At 31.1% G+C, this 23,832-nt stretch overlaps 1 long non-coding RNA gene across 1 annotated transcript in view; it reads right to left on the reverse strand.

Annotated features, from left to right (window-relative positions):
* Positions 1-19,325: 19,325 nt before the first annotated feature.
* LOC120070644 overlaps positions 19,326-23,832 on the reverse strand; it is a 14,128-nt gene continuing 9,621 nt past the window's right edge. Inside the window, exon 4 of the long non-coding RNA XR_005480003.1 lies at positions 19,326-19,738. This is a non-coding gene — a long non-coding RNA (uncharacterized LOC120070644). The remainder of the gene's footprint in view (positions 19,739-23,832) is intronic.

Genomic DNA, 23,832 nt, shown 5'->3' on the forward strand with positions numbered 1-23,832 from the left:
TCCAAGTCGGCAAAAGTTCTACTCTTCAATTCAAGATGGCAGCTCTTCCAGGAAAATTAAAATCACGCTGGTCTGGTCCTTCATCATCAAGAAATATTTCACACTGGTGCGGTGGAACTGATCACCGAGGATGGCAGTCGAACATTTAAAGTTAATGGACAACGGATAAAGACATATTGCGGAGGAGATTTCCAACTCTTGAACATTTAACTCTTCTTCATTTTACTATTATCAGTATTTCACTAATTTTTCTAAAAAAAAAAAAAATTGTTATTTTGTTTTAAAATCATTTGACCCTCTCTTTGTCTGTTTACAAAGATTACGGCACAGGATTACGAAGAAGCAAATGGTCTCAGTCCATCACCGCAATCCACAAGAGCAGAGATTGCCACAAGGATGGATGCATCAATACGCAATGCGGGCGACAACGCAAAATTTGGGGGTGTACTCTTCCTTATCTTTATTTCAAATTTTGCGCTATCACATTGCATTTCATTTTTCGAAGTTTTATCACCGTATCCTCCTTGATTACCGCAATCATTTAACAAGTAGATATATTTAGTAGTTCACCGCATATTGTTTCTTTGCCAAGTATGATTTTAATGATGAACAATATGCTTCTATGTCTTTCGTATATATTAGAGTCAACTTAATCTTAAGATAGTCACCTCATGAAATATTTTTAGAAGTTAGGGGTTTGCTAGCTTTCTTTCAAACTCTTTTTACAAAGCATTCTATGACTATCACATGACCTATTTTAATTTCTTTTGGCAATGAGGCCATTTCCGCATTTTAAAATTTAGGGATGAAGTATTTATTTTCGACCTTGCTCTAAAATATATATAAGATAAAAAATAAAAAAAATTGAGAATAACGACTCCACTGTCAACGCAATGGAAAACCCATGTTAATAAGAGTTAAGTTGTGAAAGGCACTTACCTATAGTTGTATGTCCGCATGACACACGTGGGGGTAAGCCAAAACGAAAGTAAGTCACCAAGATCAACGCATAAACCAATGACCGCAACTCCACTGCCAAATCAGTATGAGTTTAGTCTGAGAAGAATGCATTGCTCGTAGTTGGATGTTCGCATGACACACGTGGGGGCAAGCCAAAACGAAGGCAAGGCACTCGAATCAGCGCAAGGTCAGAAAAAAAAATAGCAATAAAGAAATTTTTTTATGCAAGGATAAATCATTTGACACCCCGAAGGAAAATTTTTTTTTTGAAATAAATCATGCGATGTTCCAGAACTTAGTAAAGTCCTTTTGAAAGTTAAGCTTGCAATTCCTAAGTCTTAGAAATATTTTAGGAAGAGACTTGCATATGACTTAAGGAAATTCTGGCATATAGAATTTGAACAAAGTATCCTTGAGAAATCTAGGGAAAGAAAACTTTGCGGTTAACTTATTAAAGGAATCTTTAGCTTATGCTTGAGGATAAGCATTGTTTAAATTTGGGGTATGATAACGGGCAGAAATGAACGTTATCATAGTACTAAGTTCTTAAACAATGTTGGATTTGCATTGATAAAACATGTTAAATTGCGTCCATTAAGCATAAATTCTATAATGTTGCGATCGCATGCGTCCAACGCATTAGAGTAGTTGATCTTTACATTTTTGTGCAAAATATGCATTAATGCAATGCAGAGATTGAGATCATAGGAATACATTGGTCGAGCTTAACTTCACCGCAAGACTTTACGTTGATCTTGCTCGCAAACATTCGCCCAAGAAAAATCACCGCAACTTGGTCAGCGCAACATGGTGGGCGCATCCGGGTGAAAGAATAAGAGACAAATAGGGACAAAAAGTTGATGGCAGTCGGATCCAAATTAAGTTGAACGCCGATAACAGTCGCGAAGTACATTCAGCTTTATCGGTGACAATTATCAGACGCATCAGTCAGGAATTAAAGCTGTCCCATCTGTACAACTGGGAGAGAGAAGCTGCCTTTCACCATTGATGCCCTACAAATATCAAGTGTATTCTTCAGGAGAGAGGTTAAGCAGTTGATTACTTCATCACTTTACAAGTTCACGCCTTATTCATAGTTTCTTTCATTTTAAGGCGGACACGAGGAAGAAAGTGTGTCGGTAAATCGTTCAAGTAAGCTTGGGAGAGCACCGGAAGCTTCAAAGACAGGGAGAGGCGGAAGCCGGAATATCTTTTAGGCCAGAATAGAGATCCCAGTATAAAAAAAAAAAAAAAAAAAAAAAGCCTCGGTCAGCAAAGAATTGCTACCATGCTCTCTACCCTAAACTTCCATTGGCATTTTGTACTTAACGTATTTATAAGAATGGAATTTCTTTCTCTATATCTGTCCACTCTCTGTGATTCACTCATGAGTAGCTAAATTAGTTGGATGGGTTGAGAAGCATTTAGCGAGCACAACTAGAGAGTCTTCATTCTTTGCGATTATCTTATGTATGTATGCTTCATTCGTTCTTTAGGGATACTCGGGAGGGTAGTCTAAGGATAGAGTCTTTACTTGGGAAGGTCAGGTCAGAATCTAGGTTTGGAAGAACCAGATTAGAATGCATAAACAAGAGATAGGCACTTAAGAATGAGCGTTGTTTGTTATTAACGCATCACATGCATCTTAGCGATAAGGTATGATTGTATGCGGTCACCTTGCTTCATGCAATTTGCATCAATGCATAGGACAAGAGTAGAGACTTAGAGATAAGCTCTATGGACATTTTGCATTCAACACATGCGTCCTAGACGTAGGAGCACCGCATTTACATTGGAAAATGACTTACTATGCATGGTAGTAACATGATCGCATGGTCTGACACATTCCCAAGTAATGCTAGCTAAAGATCTTTTCAACCCATTCATCGCATACTCATTGCATCTATCAACGCAACTTTCGTTTCTCAAATCTGCCGCATTTATTCATTCCTTTTTAATCAACACAATCAACAACCAAACACTTTATTTAATTTTCTCCATTACCGCAAAGTTTTCATTAAAAAAAAAAATCAACGCAATCTATTTTCACAAGTCCCTGTGTCCGACCCTGGACTTACCAGGAAACTCAGAGAAATTTACACTTGAATTCCGTTGGGGAAACTCGAGTGTACAACGCAATCCATCAGCGCATAACACCCATATTCCCACTTAATAAAATAACGCCCATCAAAGCACTCAAACATCAAATGAGCGAATTAGAAAATCGTTTTGAGGATAGATTTAAAAAATGATAGCAGAGATGTGTAAAGAATTTGTTTCTAATTGGTTAACTATAGTTTGATGTTATAGAACTTTAATATTCTTTTTGTGTACTTTTATGGCATATAAGTTTACTTTAATCCATATTATTGCCTATTTTTTCTATTTTATTTTTATTTTTTGTAATTCAAGGTACTACAGGTAGATGAATTAGTAAAACCAACCTTCCCAAATTTGTCCGTGAATATAAAAGGTTTTGTGAGAGAATTTTCCAATGACACAATTTTTTATAAATAAGTTTCTATGAAGGTTTTAAAATATTTGGAAGTAGCATTATAATCCTTTAAAAGTAATGAAAATCTTTGAAAAAAACCATGTGACAATAAATAGTTATCGATAAATAATTTGATAATTATCAAAGAAATATGAACTTTGAAAAATAATAATTTTCAAAGGTTGTTAAACCTTTGAAAAATAATAATTTTTTAAGGTTAAATAAACATTTGAAAAAGTTTTTTTCGACAGGATCTATTTCGACACTTTTCAACGGTTGAAATAACCTTTGAAAAAAAGTGTATTGAAGGTTTATTAAAGGTTTTTCGAAGGCTGTGATCTTTAAAAATAGTCAACTTTCTTGTAGTTTTCAAAAATTAGTTAGAGAAGTTGGTAACTTTTTATGAAAGTTGAATTCAAAAGCTAGCATGAGGGTAAAACTTAGTGGCCCTGACTTTTTCTGCATCCTCTGCAACCTGGTAACTTTATTTTTGCTTATCTTCAACTGTTTCGAAAAAGAGAAGACTATCCCTACAAAGCAACATGGGGCCTTTTAACATGCTTTGTTCTCACTCACATACTTCCTAGGAAAATTTCCAAGAGGTCACCCAACATAGGATTGCTTCTTAATTTTAGAGTTTTTATGATTGAGCAACCAAAAAGCAACGTGCACCTTGTTGGTACACGTAATAACTTTCAATTCTTTTAAGTATTTCTTAACCATACTTTCATATCCTCAAAATCTCTTTCATTCCGATGTGATCTCGATTCATTCATGTACTCCTCCTAAACTCGAGCTTTACATTTTACTCTTACAAACGCAATTCCAAACATAGCCTTAATTTTATACGAATTTCTTTGGACGCCCAAATGTTATAGGGCTATGCGGGTTTCTTGTGAGACTAGTCGAGGTGTATGTAAATTGATTTGAATACTCACGAGTATTGAAAAAAAAAAATCTATGTTAATGCAACCAACTATGTTAATGAGAAATTGAAAGAGAATATTTTCCCTTTTTCTATTTACTTATTAGGTGTATCAATTTTATCAATAATAATATACTTAATATGAATTATATAATTTATATGCACGATGAATATATGCTTCATATTAGATATATCAATTACATATTTATTTTATTTATGTATGTCAATTCTTTAGTCACATATATATATTTGATACAAAGTATATCAAGTATATAATCTAAAAGAACCAAAGCAAATTTGAAATAACAAAAAAAATAAGATTGATTTCAAATATTTTATCAAATTTATATCTAGGTTCGCAATTATACTTAAATAAAAAGATCTACATCAAATTTTGATAATTATTATTTTCGTAAATTGATATCTCTACATTTTTGTTGACTACATTTTTAAACCTTAAATTTTGATTATGTTTATTTTAATATATATATATATATATATATATATTAACTATTAAAAAAGGACCATTATATATTCTCATGTTAGATATCAACATAATAATGCTATCAACTAACTATGAACCAATACTGTCATTGAAAATAAAGAAAAGCAAGCCATTTATTTCATAGCCATCAAAAGAAGAGAGAAATATTAAATGCACACATTTATTTATTTTAAGTGCAAAGAGAGTATCCAATGTTGAGATTAAAAAGAAAAAAAATTATTTAATTGATTTTATATATAGTTCCAAATTTCCAATATATAAATAGGGGAGGGCAGTTAAATTCAAAGGAAATGATTCTATACATTATTGAGCACAGTTTCAACAACAATAATTAGAAGAAGGAATTTTTGTTGTATTGTAGAATATATCATTTTATGGTTTTTTTTTCATAGAATATATCATTTTATGGTTTTTTTCATAGAATATAAATCCATACTTTACATTAATTATGGATATTTAACATATTTGTGAACATTATTATATTGAAAAAGATTATATATACTTCTCTTTTTTAATTGATTGCATTAATTGAAGTAGTTTGAGGATTCTTTACTTGAATATGGATCAATATAATACTTTCCTTTATATGTGAATGTCATAATATCAATTTTTATGTTAGTTTATATAAGTCTAATAATTCATATAGCTTGTGAATTAAATGGAATATAAAATTATAGTAACTCATTTATAGGTGATCATTATATATATATATATATATACCTTCGACTCAGCTCAATTTTGATTGATTTATTTCATAAAAAATCGATCCACACCAATAATTTTTTATTTTCTCCAAATACAAACTAAGGTTTTCAATTGCATACTAAAATTCAAACATGTATATTGGTTTGGTTCAATTTGATTTTTCAATTTTTTATTGCACTCCTACAAGGCACATAAAAAGATTCAATCAAGAAGAGGCAACATACCCACAACAATGATAGTAGTTGATGATAAATTTTGACCAAGGAAAAACGCACCTCGCCTTCACATGACAATAACGTAAATTTCTAATTTAGATAAGAGATTACCTACAAAACAAAGAAAAAGGGTTCCGATGTTTAAATTAGTAAGAGAACTAAATAATAGAGAAAATGTTAGAAGTGTAAGATATCTCATATGGAACTATAATAGTCTATTTACAGGGGATTTGATTTAGAGTTTATCTTAATCCTACTAGAATTAAGATATGAAATTTAACTCTCCAAGGATTAGGATATGGTTTTTCCTAATCTCCAACAAGCTAGATTAAATTTTATTTTATCTCATTTTATCTTAATCTTGATTCTACTTTATCTTATCTTGATTTTGAGGTTTATTTTGTTTGGCCAAAATTTACCCACAACAATAACCAATTTCGATCGGTTAGATCAAGATCCATCAAATAAAAAATAACTGGAAAGTTCAAGAGAGAAAGTTGATGGCTATCAGAAAACCCCAATTGCCAAACATTAATGAATTGATGTAGTCACCTAGAAGAATAAGGGCATCAAAGTGGAAGACCAAAGCAAACTAAGATCAAAGATAAAATTCTCCAGTTTGGATAGCTAACTTAGAAGAAAGAGTTAAGCCACTTGTAGAATATTTCTTCTTCAGGAACAGGTGTTCATAAAATTGAAGAAAATATTAGTTACTACCATTTAGCTGAAGTGGAGGTGGGTGATTGTCCATATGGTTTAGGGAATAGTTTCACGTAGCTTGCTTGCTCATACCCAAGGCAAACACATATGTACTACAATCATTTTTTGACAGTTGCTTATTTGCTAATTTGTTATTGCTACATATTTTTGTTCAGTCTTTAAGTTTTCCATGAATATTAGAAATAAAATTTGTAGTTGAAGTTGAGTCTTGAAATTTGTCAAGATGATACGCTTCCATGCAGTGGGAGGTAGGAGGTAAGTTTATCGATTTATCTCTAAAGGGATATTTGGCTCACCAACATGAGTTGAGTTAAGTTGGTATAATATACCAACTCATTGTTTGGCCCACCAACTTTAAATGTTTGTGGAGTTGAGTAGGTATATTTTACCAACTTACCCCAACTCACCTCAACTCTCACTTCTTCCTATATTTTCAATGGCTCCACCCATTGGCCACTGTCACACTCCGAGAACTAACTCCAAGTTCCAACAACCACCTCCTATGACAATTCTAGCGACCAACCCCAGACTCCGACAACCATCTCCGATGACAACTCCGGCACCTCCGATAACAATTCCGACAACGAGAATCCGGACTTTGACAACCACCTCTGATGATAACTCTGGCTACCAATTCCGAGCTCCGACAACCTTCGTGCGACCAACTCTGAAAACTAATTCTGGCCTCCGACAACCACCTTCGGTGACCCAACTCTGACGACCATCTTCGCGCTACCAACTCCGATGACCAATTGGCTCCGACAACAAACTCTGATGACCAACTTCGGCAACCACATTCGTAGGCTCTGACAACTATCTCTGACTACAAACTTCAATGAAAATCACCTTCGATGATCATCTTTGAGCGAGCAACACCGACGGTCAACTTAAGGCTTCAACAACCACTTTCGATGTCAAACTCTGACAACCAACTCTAATACCACCTTCATGCGACTAACTTCAAACTCCATCAGTCACCTTCGACTACAATCTCTAGCAAAAATCATATTCAATGATCAACTGACGACCACTTTCGTCCGACCAACTCCGAAATTCGAAAACCACCTCCGATGAAAAACTTCGACAACCAACTCCAATATACCTTCATGTGACCAACTCAGGCTCCAACTACAAACACCGACAAAAATCATCTTTGATAATCAACTTTGACAACCACTTCCGACTACTAAGTTGTAGGGTTGTTGATTATATAAAAAATATTATTTTGTCTGCATTAAGTGCAATATTTATATGTAATGAATTCGCATATCAAATGAGTATTAAGAATAATTAGATGAAAATTATGTGTGTAGTTGAAAAGTATGTAACATATAACAAAAAAAACTATAAAATAAATTTTTTTTCTTGGAGCATTTTTCAGCAAGAATTAGTGAAAAATAGAAATTTATTCTCTGATGATTTTCCAAATTTAGAGGAAATGAAAGTGAAACTGTTGAAGAAATGTGGTGACATTCCGTTGGTTGTTACGATGATTGGGAGATTCAATTAAAAAAAAATCATGACATAGTAAAAATATAAAGCAACAATAGGAAGAAGAAGAAAAAGATTAAGAATGAAATTCATGGAGAAAAATTAGCCAGAATCAAAAGTTTTAATTTCGTTTTAGTTTCTCATTTTATTTAACCATATTTCTACAAGAAATGTAATGAATTAATTGTTGTTCATAGCCAAAAGAGAAAGAAAGAAAAAAAAATTAAAAAATTAAAAAAAAAATGTAATCCATATTTTATTCAAACAAATATGGATAGAATTATTAAATAGAAAGTTTCAAAAAAAAAAATAGTAATCATAAAAATATATTATTTAGAGTTCAAAAAACTGCATTAGATACCCAAACATATGAACTCAATTCTGCACCCAAACACAGAAATATGAACTTAGACCAAATAACTTTGCACCTCAAACACAGGACTCTACATATATATATATATGAACTCCACGCACGTATAAACTCCATACATACGTGAACTCCAATATCTTTTGTGTGGAGACAAACCAACAAGAGCCAAAGAAAGCGCCCGCGAATGAAGGATCTTGGCTTAAATGTTGTTTTGGGCTTTGGCCCATTAAGGGACACAAGCTAAAGATTGTTTTGGGTTTTGGCCCATTAAAGGTTAGGTCTTTGGCGCGCACCCACGTTTTTTTCCTTTAATATTTTTAGTTTTTTAATTTTAATTTTTAATTTTTTTTAATTTTAAAGCCTGCACACATTTTTTTTTTCGGTATCGTTTTCTTTTTTCTTTATCTTCTTTAATTTTTATCTTATGATCATTTTTTTTTTTTTTTGGTTTTAAAGTATAAAGTGAAAGTTTAAGATATAACTGAGTTTAAACTGTAATTATTTATATCTCTTATAAATTTTCAACCTCAACAATTTAATCTATTGCATATCATAACCTAACAAAAATAAGGATTTTATACAATAAAAATACCAAAGCATTAGCAAAAATGTGGGCAGTATCAAAAATGAAATCGAGATTATTGTTGAGGAATATGCCCATTTTTAAAAATTTTAATTGTAGAAAAAAAACCAAAAAGAAAATCCTTCTAGTAACAAATTTCACTCTTCATTTGTTATATATATTTTTTTACCGATGGTTTAAAAAAGATTTAAATATTATTTTAGCTCTTGAACTTGAATCTTATTCTATTTTGGTACTTTAAAAAATGGTCGTTTTAATCACTAAACTTTTAAAAATGTTTATTTTAGTCTCTACTATTAAGATTATGTCAACTCTTTAACATAAATGTGAGAGAGCATTTATTTTTGGATGACTAAAATCTAGATGTATTGAACAAGATTAAGGTGAAGTAAAATGCCAACTACAAACACATGAAATACTGAATGACCAAAATTTCGAACTAAAAATGTCTTTTAAATTCTCCCACTTGCCACCTTATTCAAAATTGAAACTAGATTTTTTTGAGTCGTTCACTTATTTGGTAGCCTAATAATCTAAAAATACAAATCACCTTGTCATTTTATTAAAGAGTTAAAAAATCTTAATATATCAGAGACCAAAATAAATACCTTTTAAAAGTTCAAGGATTAAACCAAATATTTTTTAAAGTTTAGGGACCAAAATAATACAAAATTCAAAATTTAGAGACCAAACGAACATTTTTAAAAGTTTAAGGACCAAAATAGAATATTATTCGGAGTTCAGGAATCAAAATAAGATGTAAAATCACTAAAAAAAAAAAAAAAAAGTCACACTTAAAAACCTTTAAAAAACAAGTCAAATGGGGAGTTTTCCTTTTTCTTTTAGTAAAAGTTTTTTTTCTTTTTGGTTTTATATCATCTAAAGCTTTAATAAAGAGTGAAAAAAATCCTTTAATACCATCTATGCATAAATTTTCGAAAACGAGATTAAAAATTGAAATCTTTTTCTTAACAGTTGAGTTATATTCATATTGGCAAGGGAAAAATGATTAATTAATAAAAAAAATTAGATTTTACTAAAAATTTGATGAATTGCAAATAAAATAGCAACAAAAATGTAACTAATATGAATATAATACTTATAACAAGTATTTTAATTTAGGGCCCTAGTATATATAGTAAATTGATGCTACAATATTTTAAAAATAACAAAACTTAAAATTAATTATAAATATAACAAAATTTACTTTCGATCCATAAAAATGTCCAAAATGCTCATTGAAGATGTAAAAATACACTGTGATATATGAAATTTCTAGTTTTTTAAGCCTATCAGTGATAGACTCCTATTTTCAATACACTCGTATTAGTGATAGTCTATCAACGATAGATGACAAGCATAATAAGCGCATCGATTAGTAAAAATTTCGGTAGAGTCAGGTATCATCCTCGAAGATTGGGATATAATTCTTCCTAGCTATCGTTAATTATGTGTTGATTTTATACAAGCAATTCAATAACAATTTAAGTCTCAAATTCTAAAACTAAACTAGTTAATTTACAAATTTCAATGAAAAACATCCCAGGAGATATTGATTCAATTATGAAACTTCGTAATCAAGCATTAAACCATCAATTATGACATGAACCTAGGAGTTTGAAATTAGGATGTCCTCTCTTAAGTTCGATCCATTCTAACATCTAATTAGTAATTCGTTCGCATACAATTACTTGATTAGACACAATATTACAACCCTCCACTACAGTTATCATAGACATCTTATCACTCGCATGCATAGTCTAATAATCCAAAATCTCAATTCCAGCAAATTCTCTCTCAAGCAAAAAATAATGTCAATTTTTAAAAATTAAAGAAAAATAGTTTCAAAAACTTATTTTTATTTTTAGAATTAGATTAGTAATTCAAGTGTTTATTTAAGATAGGTCAAAATCATAATAGGGAAACAAACATAAATTTCAATCAAAAATAGAAAACTAAAACCAAATTCATTATCAAACGAAACCTAATTTATAGAAGTCCCCAGCAAGTTTCTATATTTAGTTTCTTTTAATTGTTATGAGTGTAGGTCAAAGGCCGTAAAAAACCAACAAAAATGAGTTCAAGATAGTTTCTATAATTTAAGTTAGAGGTATATCGTTAAATTTACTTTCTTCTATCCGCTTAAGTTTTGAGTCGAATATTAGTGATTAGGCCCTATTCGGATTGCCTTGAGAAAAAAAAATATTTTTTTAAAAAATCTCATTCTTATTTAAACACTTCTGATAAAAACCAATTAAAATATACTTGAAAAATTATTTTGAGTGGTTGTCAAATACTCCAGTTTCTTCTAATATGACTTATTTTTTAAATTAAACACTTGAAAATGTATTTCAGTAAACCTTAATTTTTTTTTTCTTTTTTTGAAAAATTCTTATAAATAGAAAAATTCAAAAATATTTATACTTTATAGCAAAAAGTTCCCCCTTATTGTTATCCCTAAATTTGGACTTCACGAAATAGGTCAAAGGCCATAAAAAACCAACAAAAATAAGTTCAAGATAAAGTGTATTTAGGCTAAAATAGGTGATGAACTAATCATTGAGCTAATCAATTTAATCTTAAATTGTGTAGGATTAAAAAAAACTCATATCATAGTCTAAGGAGGATTAAGATGAACCCTAGGTCAATATCTCTATATATACAACACCATATCTCAATACGAGGTAACTTAAACTTCTATCTTTTTCTCCTTTCTACAATTCTTCATCTTTGACTTTTACAATTTTAAGAATCGACAATCAAAGATAAACAGAAAGTTTGAAGTAAAAGAAAATCGACACAAAATTTACACAGTTCACAATAGTGTATTAGCTACGTTGATGGACAAAAGGAGAACGGTTTATTATTAAAAAAAAATCTTCTAAATGTATACGAAAAGTGCGTCTATAGGATCAAAAGTTTATATAGCACACTTCTCTAAACCCTAAATAACATGTTCAAGACATTCTAGCACGCAAAAAAAAATAATAATAATAATTTTTTTTTGTTTTACAAGCTCTCACTTCCTCTCAATCATGTGCATTTTTTCTGATATGGAATTTTGCCAATATAAAAGAAGCTTAATCTATAAGAAAATAAGTGTGGTAGGAGAGAAAATCAAAACATACTTTAATCAAACACATAAAATATAAATTGTGCATTCATACATTAAAAGTGATTGCTTTTCCCTTGTTTCTAGACTATGAGAAGTTGGCTAGAATTACTATTGAAAGAGAGGGTTTCAACATATTCACAACTCAAGTGGCAAAAACTATACCTTTATATCTTTATATATTAGGTGCAACATGGTTATACAAATTCAAATTATTTCTATCTTTTATAATTAATTTATACACATTTCGACTAATTTTATAGATAATTATCCTAATCTTTAATTTATTTAATTGGTAAAGAAATTCGTGAGAGGTATTAAATCCAAGAATTTTTTTTCTCGAATATAACACACAAGATCAACTCCTAACGATTACAAAACCTAATTTTAATATTTCTTTCGTTATTTGATACAATCATATTTCATAAACACAAAATTATTAAAACGATGAATCAAACGTTCTTTACAAGAATATCGATCAAGTAGATCCTATTGATACAAAACTTAGTGCATATGTTTGGCAATGATTTTCAAATCGTTAAAATCGCTCTAAAACATGTCTTTAACCACTCAAATTGATTTAACATTTAATTTTACACTTTTAAATGCAATTTTCACATAATTAGAAATTGGTTATGAACGAATAAGAACATGTTTTAGAATGATTATGAAAATGTCAAAAACAATTAAAACAACCAAATCATATTTGAATCAAAATACAAACACATAAAAAGCAAACAATAAGTTGTGGATTCTTCAACAAAAGTGATGGCTTTTTCCCTTATATCTTGAGGTTGCCAATTACTAATGAATTAAAGAGAGGTTTAATTTCAAACATTTTTTGTCCTTAATATTCTCTAGTGCTTCATATATGTTTGAACAAATCCCACCACCCACCAAAAATTGTAAGGTCAAAGAGAGTGGCTCCTACTTGGAATTGTTTTTTGGTCTTTCTTTTTGGCTTCATAATTGAAACCAAAGAGGCTGCTTAGGGCTGACCCATTAAAAAACCATTAACTTTTCACACAAATGTGTCATTCTAATACCAAATCTATTGTGTATCTTTCTAATTATTTCAAAATATAATATAATATATATATCATCAAGTTCCACACTCTTAATTAATTAATTGTTTGTTTGTATAATATTATTGTTAGGCTTGTTACTATTCAAGGTATACAGAAATAATGATGAATACACAAGTGGGAATTCCCCTTTTGAAATATCATTTAGGGTAGTTTGTTTGAAAGGAGAATTTGGATATGAGGAAATTTTAACATAAGATGTCAACCATTTTAAATAACCATGTTTACTTTGACTTACAACTTTATTAGAAATTCAAGTCTATAAAATATTTAGGTAATTATATTTGTTTTATAATCACATTTAGAAGAAATTAACTAATTAAATATTTGTCATGAACATACTTCAACTGAATATGGTGTTGTTAAAAAAGAAACAAAAATTGGCATTTGGTATATGTGTTTTAACGACCAAAAGGTCTTTCGGTCTTCCATCAGACAATTTTTAATTAAAAAAATCTCGGTTAATGTTTCGCTTGCTTTTAACTTTTTTTCCACTATTTTTCTAATAAGTTTCTTGCTTTCTTTATATAATCATATATACGTATTATTGTTCATTTTGAGTTTAAATCTATCAGATCTATTTAGATTTTACTAAATGAAACTTTAAACTATATTGTCCTCACACGTAAACTCATAATTATTTTCACTTTCAATTCTATACTTTGGCTTTGATACCATCCTAAATTAGGTTAAGTTATAAGTTTAGTTCCTAAGCATTTAAGTTTTGTGTTCATTTATTGATCCTCGAACTTTAAGTGCCTAATAAATTATTGAACGCTAAACTTTTTATTTCGTATCTATTTGATTCATGAACTTTAAAAATGATCCGACAGATCTTTAAATTTTCACTTTTGAGTCTAATAGATCTTTGAAGTTTTAATTTTATCTTAAACATACCCTGGTTTATTCAACAATTTTTTTAATAAATTAAAATTTTAGAGTTCTATTAGACATTTTTTTTTCAAATTAAGTAGAAAAAATTTAAAAGTAGAAAGTTTTAACTTGTGATTATCCACCCTTCATTGTGATGTTAACTTTATGATTTTTTTCCATATATTTATGAGTGTTCACTAAACTCCAAGCAAATAAGCCAATGACGAACCAACTCTATCAAATGATGTGTGCTTTCAACATTTAAGGATAAAAAAAAGGTACATAATAATGAGAATAACAACCTACATATATTGGAATTTTAGAATTTGTTTAGAATAACTTTTTGAAAATAGTATTTTAAGACAAAGTTTCTCTAGAAAAAGTGCTTTGAATATTTGAAAAATGTTGGTTGAGACTTGAAAGTTTGTTTTTTTAAAAATATTTTCTATCTTTAGAGAAAAGAAAAGCTATGATATGCTTGGTTAATTATGTTCTAAAAAAAAAAAAAAATCTTGTATTCTCTCTCTCTTTTTACAAAGGCAATCCTAATTCTAAGTTCGAAGATTCAAATTTTTTGTTTAAGAGAACTTTTGGATCTAAAAAATTAATACATCTGTAAGCAAAATTTATATCAACCAAGAGACAAAAGTAGAATTAAGTTATCCTCTTAAACTCGAAGATCTGGGAGCAAAATTGAGAACTCTTGTTCTAGATTGAGTCATTCTACAATCAGACTTGATCAATACACAATTGAATTATGACTCAAATGTAATCTATTATAAGAATTACAAGAAAAGTTAGAAAGGGCAAATGATGTTACTTAGATTTCTAAATAAAAAAAATTTGAACTTTAGAGTTCATTTCATTCGACCTATCATAATATGTAATTTTTCTAGCTAAGATTTGTGAGCTGTTGGATGGTACCAGCATGCAGCGGAAGCGACGAGGATCGATAAGCACTCTAATTGATTAATTTTGGCAAAAACGAAAGCATGCTCAAACAGAATTTAATGGGTTTCAAGACATACATTTGAAGACCCTTTGAAATCTTGATGTCCCTGCAAAATCCTCTAAATCTTTGTGCAGACCACCACAAGATCTTCCCTACTATTTTCTTGGTGCTCTAGATTGAGTTGTGGGACTCAAAATAAATTGGAATCAAAGGGAACTTGGAAAATGCTCACTGCAGCAACCCAAATGAAGAACACCTTCATCTACCCGAATTTTCAGAAAAATTCAATCGGTTGCAATCCCTCAAAATCACTCCAATCTCTTTAATATATTGCAGACTATCATGCAAAGAGATTTGTTGCATGGGATGCAGCTCATGCTTGGAGTTATTGAAGGTTGAAGATAATGGGTTCTTTGTGAGCTAGTTGAGGATGAAGTTGAAAAATCCATTTTTTCATTTTTGTGTTTTCCTATTTCCAAAATCTAATTTTGATTTTAAAAACATATTTTAATTCAAAAATCAAAACTTATTAATTTTACAAATTAATTTTTTAATAAATAATTATTTCAACGATTTAAATAATTCTAAATTAATATTAAATTAATTTACCACAAATTCATCTTCATATATTTAAATCATATTTATATATATATTCTCCAATTCCGTTAGATTCTAATTTGAACGTTTCAAATTAACTTATCACACTATTCTAGAGCTAATCCATTTTCGAGCTAGTAGGGGACCTAGTGGACCTGCAGATAATGGGCTCTAACGATCCGAGATTAATCGACTAAACTCATTAGACCGATATAACTCTCATTCGTTAACTAATGGGTTATTCCATTAAAACCCATAGTTGAACTCCCTCACTATAGATATATTATGTCCACTCGATATAACCATGATTAGTAAGTCAACCCTTCATTCGTAATAACGGCTGAGTCAAATCTCTGTTTTGCCCCTGAAATTACCTCTTGTTTCTCAAGTCCCCACTAATACCCTAGTGAACAATTATTTTATGATCCAATCAAAAAAATCGATTCCCTTTCGGGCCAGTGAGAAGGCATGGCCCTTTGTTCAAGACCCAGAATCAGCACTTAAAGGAATAACCTCTCTACTATCCCTAAAAACGGGTAGGAGTGAATTCCATCTTACACCCTATGTCCTCAGCTATCTATCCGGTCTTACCCCTAAAATGGGAGGTTTATTGAGCCGACGCTGTTGAGCCAACCCTCACCTATGCAAATATAAAGATAATTCCAAATAAACAGGCGTTCATAGTTAGCTCAAGATTAAGGTCAAGTTACCTAGGTCATCGCTTTGAAATAGTCAATCTTAAACAATAAACAGCGTTATAAAGTAAGAGTGACTAATTTCATGGTTCGATCTTGTACAAACCTTTTTGCACAAGGACACCCCTACTCCTCATGTCCCAACATGAACGAATTAGGATCACTTCGTTTGTAGCACTTTACAACTCCTTGTAATAACTACAGAACAGGCCGCATCCAATAGTGTTACCAGCATATGGTACCCAACCTTATTCATATACTATAGATCATTTTGACTATTTACTCGAACTTCATCCACCTTTATGTCTCCACATAAAGTTCAAGTATTCATCCAATAGTCAAAGGACTTTCAGGTTTATTGGATTTTTTAGAAGCAAAATGTCTATTCAATAACGCCTTATTGAACTTTTAGAATAAGTTTCATTGTTTACATGCCACGAGTTTTAGGACATAAAACCCAACATGAGCATCTATAGTCCCCCTACAAAAGAAACTCTCGATCCTTCAAATGTCTAAAAATTAGCTACAATAAGTAATGATCATGATTGGCAAATTTGTTAAATCCTATCCTTAATTATCTAGCTTGAAATTGACATTTAACATAGAAAATACATTAAGGAGTTTATGAATCTAAAGTAGTAAGTTATGTTGTCAAAGTGCTTGCCAAACTCAAGTGTTATTAATGACAACTTCATGCTCAATTTTAAAGAATGAATACTCGCAAGTCTTGGATCTTGTAATAGGTATAGTTGAAACTTTGAAACACCATGATTTTTATCATTTTCTTTGATAATCATTTGTTTGTTTTTTTCGATTTTGGAAAAAGTAAGATTATAAATGCTACTTCCACCTATAAATTTTTGTATATTATTATCCACTTTCTAACAATGTTTTCAAAAATCAAGCTAAATTTTGAAAACTAAAAACAAAAAGTTTTAAAAACCTTATTTTCTTTTTGAAATTTGACTAATAAACCAAATGTTATTAATAAGATGAAAATTATAGTAAAAAAAATGGAAGAAAACAAGTATAAATTTCATGAACAAAAAGAAAAATACTTATTTGTTGTCTAGATACACCTATTTTTGTGCACTCAGGTAGTTCTAATAGAAAATTGCCATGTGGCAATTTTTTAAAAAATGATTATTTTAATTTTATTCTGTGTGTAAACGGAAGGAAAGTATAAGATTAGTGTAGTCTAAATTGCATCTAATTATTACTCAAACAAAAAAAATAAAAATAAAATTATTATCAAACTAATTTTTTTAATAAATAAATAAATAACTAATTAGAATGGACTCTTCTCCTTGAACTCATGAAAGTTTATAAATAATTGCACTATAACCTCTTAATCCACTCCATGATACATCATATTGTTTCCAAAGCAAACCACCCTTGGTAAATGCTTTAATTTTCATCTCATAAAACTTTTCAAAAACACTTTTCTTTTTTACATGTTGCTGCAAAGAATGAAATATCCAAATAAAATTTTTAGTACATTTTCCAACACTAAATCTCGACATCTAAATTAAGCCTAAATATATACTATGTTTAACCACATAGATAAATTTAGATCTAAACAATTCTTAATATTTGTCTATGTTCCAATAAAGAACTAAATTTAGCTTCTAAATAATACACAACAGTTTGTGATAAAAAAAAGATTATAATATATAGTTCACTTATCTAAATCTTACAAATAGTTATAATATTAAAAAAAAAAACATGTTTTTATGGATAAGAATCAAATTTGGAAGGAAAAAAAAAGGAAAAAAGGATATTTTATCCAATTACAAGTTACTTGTGTTGGGTTGGATTCCTCAAAAGCAAAATGTTAGGGGGAGAATGATTAGGACTAAATTGTCAACTAATTTAATTATTTTGACATGTGAAAAAAAAATATCTCCTTTGATAGTGAAGTGCACATGATGATGCATTTTAGTTATGTAGTAGGTAGGCAAGTTGGCAAGCAATTGATTGTTAAATCCTCAAACTTTTTTAGCTTCTTCTAAGATAGTCTTTTCCTCATCCTATTGATTAAAACAATCTTTTCATATCCAAGTTTTTAATATTATCTTGACTTTTGTACCCTTTAGACTAAAAGAAAATGGTTTTGATAACTTTAAATTTTATTTGTTTATACTTAACTATATACTATTTTTAACTAAGCTAAATTATAAGAATATATAAATACTCTTCAGCTTTGTCTCTTATTTTAAAAACATCTTTATTCTTTTTAAAGTTACAATATTACCTTGACTTTTCATAAACGTTTCAAAATTACTATTGAAATAGAAATCTTTTAGAATAATAGACATAAAATCAACATAGCAATGACATAAAACAAAGTGGTGATAATTAGGATGGTTTACTAGATAAAATCTAAAGGAACAACATTCAAACACGTCTCTTCTATTTTATTTGTTTATCTAAGAGTAGTTTTGAAACGTTTATTAAAGATCAATGGTAATATTGCAACTTTTAAAATAATGAGGATATCTTTTAAATAAAAAGCAAATTTGTAGAGTATATTTTTATACATATAATTTAGACTTTTAATTAACTCGAAATACTTTTTTGGTCTATGTGATTTTAAATTTACTCATTTTGATCTTTATACTTTCAATTTTTGTTAATTTAACCCATATATTTAAGAAAGGTTTATTTTGGCCCTTTTAAGTTTATGAAGTAACTATTTGAATCCTTCCATTTCTTTTATCACCTCCGTTGTTCATTTACTATTTCAAGACAACACTATACAAAATAAATTTTTTAAAAGGTAGCAATAACTTTGTATCAAAGAGTTTCTATTGTATAGAAAATTTATATGAGAATTTTGCATTTATAGTGTAACGAACCGATTTCTTAAGACTTATACTTGTTATTATAAACATACATTTTAAATCGACGCCTATTAAATACTATGAAATAAATAATTTTATTAAAAGTAAATTACTGAAATTCATATATCAGATATCCTTAAAGCTATAAAACAAAACTAGAAAATTCTCATAAAAAAATTAAAAATACAAATACCTGCAATTTGAAGCATCTGGAGCATTACGGACTTAATCTCAAATCTCGTTCCATCTAGCGTCAGATATATGATCCCTAGCGAAAAGTCATACAACACAAGTGACACATACTCTCGCATTGGACGCGTACTGTTGTTCGCCATCAGAATTGGATTTAGGGCAGCGTTGGCTAATTGTTTAGCTAAGTTATGGTTTAGTTGATCATCCACCATTTGTTGTTGTCTTTGTTGTTACTGTCTTAGTTGTTGCCTTAACCTTCGACGACGATTCGATCGGTTTCTTCGTCTAAAGGTCCTTTCAACTTCGTCTAAAGGTCCTTTCAACTTCGAAGTCGTATAGGAGCTCAAGAGTGTTTTCCCCGCTCATAAAACATTTACAAGCTAAGGTTTAGCTTGTAATACTCCCTCAGCTGCAAGTTTTTCTACAAAAGATACAAGCAAAATTCTGGTTAGCCTTGTTGCTAAATCCCCGACAACGGCGCCAAAATCTTGTTCGTGGTTTCGTGATGTGTGCTAGGAATGTATTATAAATGGAAATGGAAGATAAAATTGATATAAATGAAGATGAATGGTAAATGACTTCTCTAGGTGATGTCATTTACCATATTATTAGGAATACATGCGCGTGAGAGAAGAAGAAATTTTGTTTTATTTTTTTCTCTCTCCTAACCCTTGCACGTATATATATATATTTCTTTTTCTCTCTCAAAATTTTAAAATCTCAACTCTTTTCCTTTATATATATTTCCTTTTTAAATTCCAAATCCAATTTAAATTTTTTTAGGAATCCAAATCTCCAAATCTTTAAAATCTTTAATCCTTAACCAAATAAAAAATGCAATTTCCTTCTCTTAATTTTAATTCAATTTTCTAAATTAAATTAAAATTGAAGTCAGTCTCAAATTCTCTTTAATTTAAAACTTAAATTCCAAAATTTCTTCACTGAAGCAAAAAATTTAAATTGAATTATATTTTTACAATAATTCAATTTAATCTCAAAATTCAAAATAATACTCAAATGTTACAAAAACTTACTTTAAATCTCATAAAAAATTTGGGATCCCACGCATAGTGTTTGTTGATTTCGTGATTCGAGCTTAGGAGTGTATTGTATAAAGTAATTGGAAAAATAAGTGTAAATATGAATGATGAGTCGATGCGTTTATGATGCGTTAGTGACACGTTGATGCATTAATGATGTGCAACAGGACACATGACACTCCTCTATAGGCGTTCAAGTTTTCCTGAATCAGATCGAAGTATAAATCCAACTCGGGTTCTTAGTAAGTCCAAGGTCGAACTCAGAGATTCAAATTAAAGCTAACACAAACCTTGCATTGTAACTGTTGTAGAAATGAGTTATTTAAACTAAGTTATTATGTGCATGCAAGAAGATACAAAAGGGTCAAAGAGAGAATAGGGGGTCTTGTGAAAATGGAGTTTGATGCAAGTGATATGCATCGATCTAAGTTAGATGTACACGAACAAGAATATGATGCGAATAAGATGACTTTTTATCTCCGTTTATGCTTTAGACTTCTATTCGGCACTTCTCAATGCGAATGTCATACAATACCTATCTCTAGGATGTATGTGTCAGTCACAGGATGCAATAAAACAGTGCGTCTATTTCTAGATGCACTAAGCGTTTCTAGCTTGATGCTGGCTTGCTTATTCTCTCGGATAATTTAAGCTAAAGTTGCTTTTACCAATTGATTTAGTTGACTTAAGCGATTCGAAGTAGAATTTTGCATGAAGTTATAGATGCATCCAACATAAAACAAGAAATAAACAGTGGCGAAGTATGATAGATCAAATATGTGAATTTATAAAGAAATTGATTGTCTTTACAAAACCAACACTTAATTAAATGAGATGATGAAAACGATAAGTAAGATGAAATGAAAGGAGTCAAGCCGCAGAGTACAATCTCTTGTCCTCTTTGGCTCAATTCTAGTTCGTGTACAACCACTTGTGGAAGAATTGAAAGAAAGTTCTCTCTCGAGCTCAGCTTTCTCCGCTCCTTGATCGGCGATGGTGATGGTTCTCTTTCCTCTTGTTCTTCTCGTTACCACAACACAGCTCTAAGATCTCAAAATTCAGAATATGCAATGAGCTAAAAGATCCGTTCATCTGGTGGGATTTCTTCTATTTATAGGCGTCGGTCTTCTCCAACTTGATGATGGGCAGCATTAAATTTCATACCCTGGTCAGCCGCCTGACACTCAGATGCTTTTCAGACACCGCCTGCTGTAGATGCCCAAGCTTGCAAGTGGTGATTTGACACAAACAGCCTCAATCAATGAATCTTCCCTGTGTTGAATCCCTCCGACGCATGCCCCATGCATTAGACTTTGTCTGCGACACTTAGAATATTTGTTGAGATCTTGCAATATCATGCGTTAATGCCGCAGTATTTTAGCAATAAACATTCTTTTGTAGGAGTTTGATAGTGTTCAAGTAATTCAATGCGTTTTCTCTAAAAGTGATGAGATTTTATCATTAAAGACCCTAATTGTCCCAACTTTTAAGCCACAATAACTTGTATTTCTACAAGTTATCACACCCCCAAAATTTCAACAATGCTCGTCCTTGAGCATTCCACAAATAATTCTTTATTATCTCCATTGTCTTTAGTGTGCAGGGTTCACCTCTCATCATATTCATTTATAAGCTTGAGACTGGAGTTTGGAAAATGTAACGCAAGTTGATTCTTTTCTAAAAGGAAGAATGTTTTATTTCAGGTGCAGCAAGCCTCTTGTCAACAACTCCTTTCGTTTCTCAAAACATTCTCATTTTTTCTAATCCAGCAATGCGTTAGATGCTTTTACTCTTTTTTTTTTTTTTTTTAAACAGATGCCGTTAAAAGAAAAAATATGAATTTTGGGTTACCCATGCGTTGTTCCAAGTATCCCACCTTCGTTTTGGCTTGCCTCCACGGTGTCATGCGAGCATCCAACTACAGGTGAGAACCCTTCACAACTAAACTCATATCTAGCATGCATGCGTTTCAAGATACAGCTTCTTTAAACTAGATAGCAGAGTTTTGAGATGCATTGGTCTAGGAGACTTAACTTCGTTTCGGCTTGCCCCCACGGGTGTCATGCGAGCATCCAACTACGGCTAAGTGCCTGTTCCAATTTTTAACTTATGTCAATTTGAGGTTTTCTTTTAGAGTATTGATAGAGAAGTTTGCGTTTAACATCTTTCTATTTTGTTTCCTTTCTTTTTGATGTACTCGATGAATGCGTCTTAACTCGAATTTCCCTCACCCCCAAATTTTGGAGATCAGCTAAATCTTCATTGCTAAAAGAGAAACAAAATTTCGAAAAGGCTTTGAGAATTTAGAAAGGAGTTTTGATTTAGAGCTTGCATGCGTTAGAAAGAAAACATGTAGACTTTTTAGAAAAGTTCAGGTTTTGTTGATTTTCCTAACTCCTACTCTATACTTATAAATTTCATATTACTAATATCATTGAGGTAAATCAACGCACAAGACGAGAAAAATAGCTAAAGAAAAAAAAATGTATGTTAAGGACAAACGCAAGGATGAAAAATGATAAAAATTTCATCCATTTCATTGGATAACTCAGTAATGGAATAAACAGACAACAAACAAATACAAAAGATCAATAAATAAAACAAAGTAACCAACACCCACAAAGTTATTTTGCTGGCGCGTCATCCCTGCGTTCTTCTGCAGGGTCTTCATCCATGAAGTGCAGAGGGTTCCTTAGGTGGGCAGGTAGCGTGGCAAGGCAAACATTCCAACTAGAACCTGATTAATATATTGTGTTGTATAGACAAACTGGTCCTGCATTCTTCTTGTTTGCTACCGCATGTAATCCCTTAGAACCCTATTTTGCTACTGAAGTGTTTCAATGGACGCAGCCAGTGGTCTGAGTTGATCGCTAATGAAAGTTTTCAACTCGTCAAGATCAATGCACGGTTGTGTAGGTGTTGGCTCTTCGGCTCTTTCAACCGGGTCTTCAAGATTTCCTGCGTTGCTTAATCCTAACCCAGTTGGTTCAAAAATAATTGGAGGAGGTACAAAAGTTGGAATTGAAGCTGATAAGGGAGAAGGAAGGGGACTAGGGATTTCTTGATCTAAAATGGTAGTCTCATGCTGCGTTGGATCAAGAATCCCTTCTTGCGGAGCCAAAGGTGAGTTTGGGAAAGGGATGTTTAAGTCTGGCCGCGCTTCTTCATCCGTAAACGCATGCTCCGCTTCGTAATCTTCATTTTCTAAAGCCTCGTCATTGTGTTCAATTACCCGGACGCGTCTTCTTTTGAGGGCGCGTTGGGAGGGTCGAGGTCTGGCTGTTGCGTCCTTGCGAGGTAGGGCAGGCTGGTGCGGCAAACCGCGAAGCAGACGCCTGATTAACTTGATATCTTCAGACCATCGATTTCCTCGTGGTTTTACTTTAATGGCTTTGATCTGGTCCCTTATTATCCTCCCTACGTCTAGAGAAATGTGCTGCATGATACAGTAAGTGGTCAGGACGCGTTCTCTTGA

Source organism: Benincasa hispida, chromosome 2 (genome assembly GCF_009727055.1).
Source record: "Benincasa hispida cultivar B227 chromosome 2, ASM972705v1, whole genome shotgun sequence".
NCBI lineage: Eukaryota > Viridiplantae > Streptophyta > Magnoliopsida > Cucurbitales > Cucurbitaceae > Benincasa > Benincasa hispida.